This window comes from Kogia breviceps, chromosome 5, assembly GCF_026419965.1.
Source record: "Kogia breviceps isolate mKogBre1 chromosome 5, mKogBre1 haplotype 1, whole genome shotgun sequence".
Lineage (NCBI taxonomy): Eukaryota > Metazoa > Chordata > Mammalia > Artiodactyla > Physeteridae > Kogia > Kogia breviceps.
This window is the reverse complement of record NC_081314.1, coordinates 29993384-30005879: the sequence shown is the minus strand read 5'-3', so window position 1 is coordinate 30005879 and position 12496 is coordinate 29993384. Positions and strand designations below refer to the sequence as shown.

Sequence of the window (12496 nt, the reverse complement as noted above, 5' to 3'; positions counted from 1 at the left end):
AAAATAAAATAAAGTTATAAAAAGCACTTAAATTACGCCTTCTTATAGTCTCCTCTTCACTACCGATTTGATGCCTTTGAGGTGCAGATTTAGAGGCCAGCTTCAAGCCTCAACAGCCTGCTCAGTGCCCAGCTGTTGCAGGTTCTCCAGAGCTGTGGGTGATGGCTCTGCCTTCATGGGTCTGCTTCTTAAAAGCAAGCCTTCTACCTAGTCAGTGTTCAGGTTTTGGTCCCAACACTTATTAATGTGAATTTTTGTCATTTAACCCCTCTAGGATATATTTTTCTTTACCGTTAAATAGTGGTTGAGTTTAGCAAATCATGACTAAGGAATAGTGTTACTCAGAAAAAACCAAATATGTGAACATATGAAGGAAAGAACAAATTATCCATAATCCTACCACTCATCTAACTAATCTCTCGATACTGTTGTTACTTTTTTTAAAAAAAAATCCTTCTGATCTTCATTATTTAACATAATTTAGAATCATACTGTGTGCAGTGGTGTGTTCCACTTAACATTTATGGGTATTGTCTCATGCTTTAAAAAATTCGTCTTCTAAATACCATTCAGTTTCACTGTATGATATATACTCTAAATTTTAAATTATTGTTTAACACTTAGCTTGTTAATGTTTTCTTATCAATGCTCCTTCAGTGAAGTCTTGATATGTAAATTTTATAGGTTTCACATTACTTCCTTATGTCTACTTTCTTGCAAGTAGAAATGCTAGTTTAAAAACTTTGAAGGATTTATCAATGCTATTTGACAGCAATTGGCAAAATTCATTTCCCCAGAAATGTCCTAATTTATTCCTCTTACCATCCTTTGTAGCCTCTGGCTTAGACTATTTCAGTAGCCTACTATTGCTTTCTCTGTCTTTAGTATCACCTCATTTTTAGATCATCCTTCATACTGTGTCCACATTGAGGCCTCTAAGATACAAATCTGATTATGTCGCTTTTTGACTTACAATTTTTTAGTGATCTCCCCACCATTCTGCAGTTAAAATGTGTATATGTCAGTGTGGCATCTAAGACCCTATATGGTTTGGCCCCTGCCTCATTTTCCAGCCTTATTTTATGCAACCCTACTATATATTTTGTGGATAAGCAGGTAGAAAGGTAGCATTCTAGGCAGAGGGAACAGTGTAGACAGTGGCACAGCTGCATGAAATGATATGGTGTATTACAGTTGTAACAAGTATATTTGCATTTGTGAAACTTAAAGACAGGGTAGTGGTGAGTGCCTTCAGTGTTATGTTTTAGTAAAATTTAGTTGACTAAATTAAAGCAGGCAAATAACATTTTATCTGTGATTTAGAGAAGTGACTTGTGGTATAGAAAATTGTTAATCAGGACTCTTGGTTACAAATGGCAGAAATCCCAACTCAAAGTGGCTTCAATGCAAAAGAAAACTGATTAGCCGGGCAGTTCAGCTTACATTTCCTTACAATCCCAAAAGAAAAAGAGAAGTATTTTTCCCTGATATCCTCAGCAGGAAACTAAAACCTTGAGGAAAATTCTGCCTGGCTTTGATTGTATGTTCATCCCAGACCTAAACATGTGACTAGGAGGAGTAGGGGTGCTCCGGCCAGTCCTCGGTCTCTTGTATATGTTTGGACCAGATGCACTGCCTAAAGCAAGGGATTCTTGTGAAAGAACCCATGTCTGCTACAAGGATGGATAGAACTGGAAAAAGGAGAGACAAGATTTGAGAGACCAGTTAGGAGGTGGTTTTGATAATTCAGATGAGGACTGAAGTGGGTCTGAACTAGGTCCCTGTGGGTGAAGAGAGTTTAGGAAGATTTTAGGTAGAATGCCTAGAACTTGGCAACTAACTAGAATTGGGAGAGAAAGTAAGGGAAGTCTTCTAGATAATTCTTTTTGCGTTCTGGACTACTGCGTATATGACAGTGTCAGTGCTGTTAACCAACCTGGGAATTTCAGCAAAAGAACCGTTTGGGGGAGTGGACTAGAGATGGTATGTTGAATTTTGATATGCCGAGTCTGATATAATACAGAATGTGCAGGTAAAAGGGCCCATGGAGCATTTGGAAGTTGTGTCTGGAGGTTAGGACTGGAAATAAAGTCTTGGAAATAGCACGTAAATGATGACTCATAGAAATAGATGAGATTGTCCAGGAAGAGATTGTAGACCAGGAGGAAGAAAAGTGGATGGAAAGGAAAGCCAATATTTAGGTATAGGGGGTGGAAGAAAAGCCAAATGAAAAAGACTACAAAAAAGGTTTAAAAAATAGATGAAAACTTTATGGAAGTAGCAAGAAGAGAGTTTAATAAAGGTTACTGGTGTCCAGTATTGTAGACTAGTTGAGAAAAAATGAAGATTTTGCAGTTGGTTATCATTGGTGACCTTAGAGCAATATCAGTTGAGTGGTGGTTGAGAATGGAGTCTGGCTGCAGTAGGGAGAAACAAGTAAAAAATGGAGTAGTGTAGGGGGGCAAAGTTTTCTGTAGGCTAAGAAAAAGGAACAGGGACAGCAGTGAGGAATAAATCAAAGTGATATAAGGGCTTCCCTGGTGGTGCAGTGGTTGAGAGTCCACCTGCCGATGCAGGGGATGCGGGTTCGTGCCCCGGTCCGGGAAGATCCCACATGCCGCAGAACGGCTGGGCCCGTGAGCCATGGCCACTGAGCCTGCGCGTCTGGAGCCTGTGCTCCGCAATGGGAGAGGCCACAGCAGTGAGAGGCCCGCGTACTGCAAAAAACAAACAAAACAAAACAAAAAAACCCAACAAAGTGATAAAAGAAAGGAGTTGAAATTGGTAGAGTAAGATCTGTTAAGGAGATGGAAATTTTTTTTTTTTAATGTACTTTTTTGCGCTCTATACCTACAGGTTCTTCCCATCAGACTGCAGAGTCATTGAGGTTTGGTATCTGGCATGTAAAAAGTGTTTAGTAAGTGAGTACTGAATAAATGAAAGATCAGAGGGAAAAAATGGAAAATAGATATTTTGGGGGTAAACCAGAAGAAAGTTGAAGGAATCCATCTTTGTTGTCCTCTTTTTCTCTGAGGTAGAATGCCAACAGAATGAATGCTTCCCCAGCTTACTTACCTTACATCACTGCTGTGAGGAACTAATGTGAGAACAGTTGTGAAGTGCTGGTACAAGTGGAAGGGAGTATTACTTTTCATTTCTGGCATCTTAGTTTTGAAAGGGACTTCGAGTCAGATGACAGTTCTCACCAACTCAGAAATCCCATTTGCTTCCTTAACAACTGATTTAACTTCTTTTAGGTGTGTGATGTGTGGGAAGAGCCAGGCTTTGGAGACAGATGGGCTAGGGTAAGAATCCAGTTTTCTCCACTTCATAGCTGTGTGATTTCCAGTTTTAACTTGTCTAGCTCAGAATTTATCTGTGAAGTGGAGTGTGTTTTGCGGGCGTGTTGTTACAAGTTAAGTACACGTTAAGCGCCGAGAATCATCTTAGTAGGTATTCAGGTAGGTATTCAGGTGACCTGGGATATTCATCCCTGCCCCATATGAGCAGCCAACCTGTTCCATCTTCAGATAAAATGCTAGGTAAAAAAGTACTATCTTATGTTGAACCAGATTTTATCTTCCTGCTTGTTACTATTCATTGATCCTAGTTCTTATTTCCAGACCTTTGAAGTTTGGTATCTCTTCGCAATGACAGCACTTCAGATATTTTAAAGCTGGCATATTCTCCCTGTCTCCAAACCCCTCAGCTTCACTGATCCATGGTCATTCCTGGCTGCCTTCTTTGAATGTGTTCTGGTCTCATTACTGTAGGTGTGGTTTGACCTATGTCTAGTAGTGTTAGCCTTACTTTTCCTAGAAGAGAAAAGTGAGATTAACAGGAAACATTTTTGACATAACACTTTGATTTTAATTGGTCAGAATTAAAGTGTAATTTTACAATTTTATATTCTAAAGTATACTATTCTCTTTTGTCAATAGTATTCATAAAATGGTTGCCTTTCATCTGTCTTAAGATAGATTATTGGTGACTGATTTTTTTTCCCTTTTAAAAATAAATCTCCAAAGTTCTCAGAGTGTCTCATAATGGGGGGAAAACTAAACTATTGAAATAAAATGCCAAGATTTAGTTTTTCTATATAGTAAATAGTATACTGTTAGTTGCCTACTCACTGGCCATTACCCACTTCCTTCCTTGAAAGCCCCCAGTTTTGTTTGGTTGCCCACCTCTATCTCACATGACTTGGAGAAGTCCCTGATAGTGTAAGCTAATCATGGTAATCCTGCTCTGCTTAGTAGTGAGCAAAGTCTGGTCACATATCAGGGAAAGTCAGTTTAGGTATTGGGTACACCAGAAAGTTCGTTCAGGTTTTTCTATAACATCTTGCGGGAAAACCCGAACAAACTTTTTGGCCAACCCAACAGCTTCTGGGGAAGTCTTCTTTGTACCTAAAAAAGGAGACACAGAAGAAAACTCCCCCTTCTGCTGGACAGCAATATGTATCTGATATGATGCCTTGAAGTATGGCAGGTATTATTTTGTGACTGTGAAGGTAATTATCCTAAGGTCCATGCTGAGTCTGACAGAAAAGCTGGAAGGAGCCCAGGTGTCTTACGTGGTAGCATTGAGTAACCAAATCAGTCACCTTGGAGCCCCCTTATTTCACTTCTTTTTGTTTATGATGATAAGACTCTATTGTTTAAACTAGTTTGGTGTAACATGCTATTTTATTTTAGTTAAGGATAGCCCTGATATTAAAGAACAAACATGTTTGATAATCTGTTGTGCAGAAAATTAGATACTTTGTGGAAGGCCCATTAAAATGTAATGGGTCTCATAATTTTAAGATCACATTAGAACTATATTGGGGTCAAAGTTTCATAGGTATTCTTGCATTACTGAGTGTTCTAATTGTGAACAAAATAGACAAAAAAAGTTCTATAATACAGTAACTGATAGCAGGTTTAACTAACAGTTTTTCAATAATGAGCTTATCATCAATTCTGACAAGGGACCCTCTTCTTCCCACTCAGGAGGTTAAAAATTGACTACATCTAAAGGAATAGGCATTGTTTTATTTTGAAGTACTGAGGTAATATTAAGTTGTAAGCATGACGTTTTACAAATTTATCAGAGAGCATGAGCATCTATTTATGCAAAAAAATTCCATGACTGAAACACGTTAGAAACACCCTTTCCTTCTTTCAACAATAGAAGCTGCTTTGTAAAATTTTAGATAGCACTCTTTAATAAAGGAAACTAAAGAATATGAAAAATGTTGAAAACTATCTGAGTCATCACTTGGATTTTAAAATAGTTACTTTTAGTGTTTTTGTCTCCACCCACCCTTCTGTGGTTTAGAAAGATGTGAATCATCTTCCTTAGTATTTCCCAACGAGAGCTACTTTAAAAAAAAATAAATTTATTTATTTATGGCTGTGTTGGGTCCTCGTTGCTGCGTGTGGGCTTTCTCCAGTTGCAGCGAGTGGGGGCCACTCTTCATTGAGGTGTGTGGGCCTTTCACTGTCGCGGCCTCTCCCGTTGCAGAGCACAGGCTCCAGACTCGCAGCCTCAGTAGTTGTGGCTCACGGGCCCAGCCACTCCGCGGCATGTGAGATCTTCCCGGACCGGGGCACGAACCCGTGTCCCCTGCACTGTCAGGCGGATTCCTAACCACTGCGCCACCAGGGAAGCCCATGATAGCTACTTTGAAATGGAAGTGGCATATGCAGCCCCAATTTGTGTGTGAAACAACTAGTGTGCACTTCAGCTACTGATCCTACTGCACTTGTGGGAAATCCCTGGATGGCTCACATAGTTATTGCTTATAAAGGTAAACATTGGGTAACCATGGCAACTTATTTTTAAATTGAAAATTTTCTCCCTTCAGCTTGTAAAGTACAGTAACTTAATACTACATTTACCCCAGTGTCACCACATTGTAGAAACCAGAATGAATTGCAACTACCCTTTCTTCAATCTTTTTTAAAGAAAGGCAGAAATTCTGCCTATTTAAAATTAAAATTTTAGGGCTTCCCTGGTGGCGCAGTGGTTGAGAGTCCGCCTGCCGATGCAGGGGACACGGGTTCGTGCCCTGGTCCGGGAAGATCCCACGTGCCGCGGAGCGGCTGGGCCCGTGAGCCATGGCCGCTGAGCCTGCGCGTCCAGAGCCTGTGCTCCGCAATGGGAGAGGCCACGACAGTGAGAGGCCCGTGTACCGCAAAAAATAAAAATAAAAAAATAAAAATAAATAAATAAAACTAAAATTTTATACTCTAAACCTTTGAAATATTGGGCCTAAGTTGTCTTCAAAACAGTTGCTGAAAGATTATTAATTATGCAAACAATGTTAATTATATTTCAGAAAATGTGTTTATCATGGGTCTGGTAAACATAAGTCATATGCCAGACATGCTGCTAGTTAACATAAATTCCAGACAAAAATTATACTCATAAGAGATCAAATAGGATATTTTCCCAAATAACACGATGTAAAAAACTTTAATTCAGTCTGCCCTTCAATCCAGTCTGAATGATGAAACTTTTGCTTAACTTTAAACTACTTGATGAGGTAATCAAAATTATGAAGAAAATAATCTAACTTTAAAAAATACTTAGGGCTTCCCTGGTGGCGCAGTGGTTGAGAATCCGCCTGCCGATGCAGGGGACACGGGTTCGTGCCCCAGTCCGGGAAGATCCCACATGCCACGGAGTGGCTGGGCCCGTGAGCCATGGCCGCTGAGCCTGCGCGTCCGGAGCCTGTGCTCCACAACGGGAGAGGCCACAACAGTGAGGCCTGCATACCACAAAAAAAAAAAAAAAAATACTGCTTAAATACAGTACTACATACTTCTCCTTTCTTCCTTAGTTTTGGCATATTGGGTATGTTCTAGAAAACTACCTGTATTGTTATATTTGGCTTGTTAAAATTTTTTGCTTGCATACTTTTCAAAGGAAGTAGTTATTTTTCTCAAGACTGAAGTCTGAAAATAGTCATCTAAATATTGATTTAGACCTTAAGTTCTTATGTATAACTCTTGAATCTACACTCTTCCCAGAAAACCCATTCCATGTCCTGTCTTTGCTGAAACTTAGTGTTTTCATAAGTACGTCCTTCTCCAGAGGTCTTCTTAAGTGTAGCTGTTTCTTTTCTCACAGCCAGTTTATCTTGGGAAAATGTTACTAGTCTACCTACCTATAAAAACCTTCCTTATTTTGAGGCGCATGCCATCTGGTAGGTAATTCTTCTATTTCTAGAACATTGCTGTTGTCTCTCAAATCTCACTCCCCAGCACCTCTGGGCTGTAGCTGTTTTCCCATCATCTAGGTGATTTCATTTCTTCATAGATGACATTTTGAATATTCTACTTCACAGTTCAACATCAGTGATCCTCTACCCTTAGCTCTAACCATGTACTCCAGTGAATGCACACTACAACGTTTCTCGTGTACTGAAACTACCTCTATTTCTGTATTTTTGTTATTATCCAGCTTAGAACCCATGACCCATTTCAACTGCTAAACTTACTCCTACTCCTTTTCAACATTATCTTTTCTCTGCCACTTATTAACTTACCTACATTGATCCTTTCTGCCTGTTTGAGAAGATAAAGATGCCCTCTTCATGACTCAGGTAATTTTTCTACTTCCATTCTAGATCTTCCTTCTTTTTCTGCATCTGTACGATCTTCTTTCATTACTATTCCTTTTTTAAAAATAAGTTTTGTGGTTTTTTTTTTTTGGCTGCATTGGGTCTTCGTTGCTGCGTGCAGGATTTCTCTAGCTTCGGCGAGTGGTGGCTACTCTTTGTTGTGGTGCATGGGCTTCTCATTGAGGTGGCTTCTCTTGTTGCAGAGCACAGGCTCTAGGCACGTGGGCTCAGTTGCAGCAAATGGGCTTCAGTAGTTGCGGCATGTGGGCTCAGTAGTTGTGGCATGTGGGCACAGTAGTTATACCTCATGGGCTCTAGAGTGCAGGCTCAGTATTTGTGGCACATGCCTTAGTTGCTCTGTGGCATGTGGGATCTTCCCAGACCAGGAATTGAACCCCTGTCCCCTACATTGGCAGGTGGATTCTTAACCACTGTGCCACCAGGGAAGTCCCTTCATCACTATTATTTTCAGTTATTCCCTATCTTTTTTTTCTCTTTTTTTTACAATATTGTCTTCCAAACGATGAACATAGAGGATATATTTTCATTTATTATGTCTTTTTTGTTTTTAAGATTATTTATTTGGCTGCGTTGGATCTTCATTTGCTGCACAGGCTTTGTCTAGTTGTGACGAGTGGGGGCTACTCTGTGTTGTGGTATGTGGGCTTCTCACTGCAGTGGCTTCTTTTGTTGTGGAGCATGGGCTCTAGGCATGTGGGCTCAGTAGTTGTGGTGCATGGGCTTTGTTGCTCTGTGAGATCTTCCCAGACCAGGGCTTGAATCCGTTTCCCCTGGGTTGGCAGGCTGATTCTTAACCACTCTGCCACCAGGGAAGTCCCCTATTATGTCATTTTTAATTTCTTTTATCTCTGTTTTGTGATTTTCAGTTTACAAGTCTTTTACCTCCTTAGTTTATTTCTAAGTATTTTATTGTTTATGAAGTTTCCTTTTCAGATGGTTAATTTTTCATGTACAGAAATGCTACTGACTTTTGTTCAGTTTGTATCCTGCACTTTTACTGAATTCATTAATTAGTTCTAACAGTTTTTTTGTGGAGTCTTAAGGGTTTTCTGCATAAGATCGTGCAACATAAGATCTGCAAACAGGAGTAGTTTTACTTCTTCCTTTCTGATTTGGATGCCATTTATTTCTTTTTCTTGCCTAACTTATCTGGCTAGGAATTCCAGTCCTGTGTTAAATAGAAGTAGTAAGAGTGAGCATTCTTGCCATATTCCTGATCTTAGAGGAAAAGCATTGAATCTTTTTACCATTGAGTTTGTGGGCTTTTCATATATGGCCTGTATTATGTTAAGGTAATTTCCTTCTATTCCTAGTTGGTTGCAAGTTTTTATCATGAAAGGGTGTTGAATTTTGTCAAATGTTTTTTCTATATCTATCAACATGATTGTGATTTTTAAAAAATCCTTCATTGAGTTAATGTTGTGCATCACATTAGTTGAATTTTGTGTGATGAACCATGATTGCATGCCAGAGTTAAGTCCCACTTGGTTATGGTACATGATTCTATTAATGTGCTGTTGAATTTGGTTTGCTAATATTTTGTTGAGGACTTTGCATCTGTGTTCATCAGGAATATTGACACGTAATTTTCTTTTCTTGTAGTGTCTTTATCTGGCTTTGGTATCAGTAATTCTGGCTCATAAAATGAGTTTGGAAATTATTCTTCCTCTTTGATTTTTTTGGGAAGAGTTTGAGAAGGACTGGCATTAATTCTTTAAATGTTTGGTAGAATTCACCAATAAAGCCCTCTGGTTCTGGGTTTTCTTTTTGGGGAGGTTTTGATTACTGATTCAGTCTCTTTACTAGTTATAGGTCTGCTCAGATTTCCTATTCATGATTCAGTCTTGGTTGGTAGTATGTTTCTAAGTATTCATCCATTTATTCTGAGTTGCCCAATTTGTTGGCATATAATCTTTATAGTAGTCTCATATTCTTTTTTCCTCCTGTGGCATCAGTTGTAATATTTCCTCTTCCATTTCTGATTTTACTTATTTGAGTTCCCTTTTTTTTCTTAGTCTTGCTGAAGATATCAGGTTTTGTTTTTATTTATTTTTAATTTTTTTTTTTTTTTTGCGGTAAGCGGGCCTCTCACTGTTGCGGCCTCTCCCATTGCGGAGCACAGGCTCCAGACGCGCAAGCTCAGTGGCCAGGGCTCACGGGCCTAACCGCTCCGCGGCATGTGGGATCCTCCCGGACTGGGGCACGAACCCATGTCCCCTGCATCGGCAGGAGGACTCTCAACCACTGCGCCACCAGGGAAGCCCAAGATATCAGTTTTATCTTTTCAAAAAACCAAGTCTTAGTTTTGTTGAATTTATTTCTATTGTTTTTATGTTCTCTATTTTATTTCTGCTCTAATCCTACATTACTTCCTTCCTTTCACTACCTTTGGCTTTTCTCTGTTCTTTTTCTAGTTCTTTAGATGCAAATTTAGGTTGTTTTGAGATCTTTCCTTTTTAATGTAGGTTCATTGCTAGAAACTTCCCTCTTCGTGCTTTTGCTACATTTCATGAGTTCTGGTATGTTTTGTTTTCGTTTTTGTCTCAAGATATTTTCTGATTTCCCTTTTGATACCTTCTTTGACCCACTGGTTGTTCAGGAATGTGTTTAACTTCCACATTTTCACAACTTCCCTGGTGGTGCAGTGGTTAAGAATCCACCTGCTGGTGCAGGGGACAGGGGTTCAATCCCTGGTCCAGGAAGATCCCACATACCGCGGAGCAAATAAGCCTGTGTGCTGCAACTACTGAACCTTTGCTCTAGAGCCTGCGTGCCACAACTACTGAAGCCCGCGCACCTAGAGCCTGTGCTCTGGAACGAGAGAAGCCACTACAATGAGAAGCCCACACACTGCAATGAAGAGTAGGCTCTGCTCACCACAATTAGAGAAAGCCCACACTCACCAATGAAGACCCAACGCAGCCATAAATAAACAAACAAATGCAAACAAAGTAAAAAAAAAAAAAAATCCCCCCCCCCATTTTCCAGCATTCCCTTCTGCTGTGGATTATTAGTTTTTTCTTAAATATGTTAAAATTTACTTTGTGGACTAAGATGTCTTCTGTCCTGGAGAATGTTCTGTGTTTGTTTGAGAAGAAAGTATATTCTGCTGCTGTTGGGTGGAATGTTCTTTATATGTCCGTTTGGTCAGCAGTCCCCAACCTTTTTGGCACCAGGGACTGGTTTCATGGAAGACAATTTTTCCATGGACCCGGGGCAGGGTGGGATGGTTCAGGTGGTAATGCGAGCCATGGGGAGCGGCAGATGAGCTTCATTTGCTCGCCCACCACTCACTTCCTGCTGTGCTGCCTGGTTCCTAACAGGCCATAGACCAATACCGGGCCACGGACCAATACCGGGCTGCAGCCCAGGGGTTGGGGACCTCTGGGTTAGGTTTATAACAGTCTATTTTAAGCTGATAACTTCAACCTCGTACGAAAACCGTACACTTCTTTGCACCTATGCTTTGTTATTGATGTCACAGTTTATATATTTTTATATTGTGAATCATTAACATTTTATAGTTAGTTGTTTTTAATAATTTTGTCTTCTATACTAGAATTAAAACTTATTTATATACTGCCATTACAGTATGACAGTATTCTGTATTTGTCTATATATTTACCTTTACCAGCACATTTTATACTTTCATCTGTGTTCATGTTGCTTTTTAGCATCCATTCATTCCAACTTGAAGAAAAACCTTTAGCATTTCTTGTGAAGCAGGTCTAGTGCTGATGAATTCCTTCAGCTTTTGTTTATCTGGGAAAGTCCTTATCTCCCCTTCATTTTTGAAGGACAGTTTTGCCACCTGTTTTATTCTTGGTTGGCAGTTTTTGTCTTTCACCACTTTGAATATACCACCCCACTCCCTTTGGGCCTGCAAAGTTTCTGCTGAGCTATCCCATGCAGTCTTATGGGGATTCCCTTGTATATGACAAGTCACTTTTCTCTTGCTGCTCTAACTGTTGACAGTTTGATTTTAATGTATCTTGGTGTGGATTTCTTTGAGCTCATTTTTTGGGGACCCTGTTGGGCTTCCTGGATCTGGATGTCTTATTTCCTTACCTAGATTTGGGGAGTTTTTGGCTATTATTTCTTTGAGTAAGTTTTCTGGCCCTTTTCTCTGTCTTTTCCTGGGACTCCCATAGTGTGTATATTGGTCTATTTGTTGGTGTCCCATCATTTCGTAAGCTTTCTTCATGCTTTTCATTCTTTTTTCTTTTTGTTCCACTGGATAATTTCAAATAATCTGTCTTTGAGTTCACTGATTCTTTCTTCTCTGTGACCTACTCTGATGTTGAATCCCTCTTTTGAATTTTTCAGTTCAGTTATTGTATTCTTCACTTTCAAGATTTCCATTGGGTTCTTTTTAAATTTTTCTATTTGTTGAAATTTTTATTTTGTCCACATATTGTTCTCTTGATCTCAGTGAGCTTTTTTTTTTTTTTTTTTTTTTTTTTTTTTTTTTGTGGTTCGCGGACCTCTCACTGTTGTGGCCTCTCCCGTTGCGGAGCACAGGCTCCGGACGCGCAGGCTCAGCGGCCATGGCTCACGGGCCCAGCCGCTCCACGGCATGTGGGATCTTCCCGGACCGGGGCACGAACCCGTGTCCCCTGCATCGGCAGGCAGACTCTCAACCACTGCGCCACCAGGGAAGCCCCTCAGTGAGCATTTTTATTACCATTATTTTGGATTCCTTGTCAGGTAATTCATGTACCTTCCTTTCATTTGGGTCACTTACTGGAGATTTATCTTGTTCTTTTGTTTGGATCATGTTTCCCAATTTCTTCATTTTCTTTGACTCCTTATGTTGGCATCTATAATTATAGAAAAAACAGACACCTCACCCAGACTTCATGG

General features: G+C 39.9%; 1 protein-coding gene across 5 annotated transcripts in view; it reads left to right on the top strand.

Annotated features, from left to right (window-relative positions):
- ANKRD28 (ankyrin repeat domain 28) overlaps positions 1–12496 on the top strand; it is a 177374-nt gene that overhangs the window by 40164 nt on the left and 124714 nt on the right. The gene's annotated exons all lie outside the window — the stretch shown is intronic.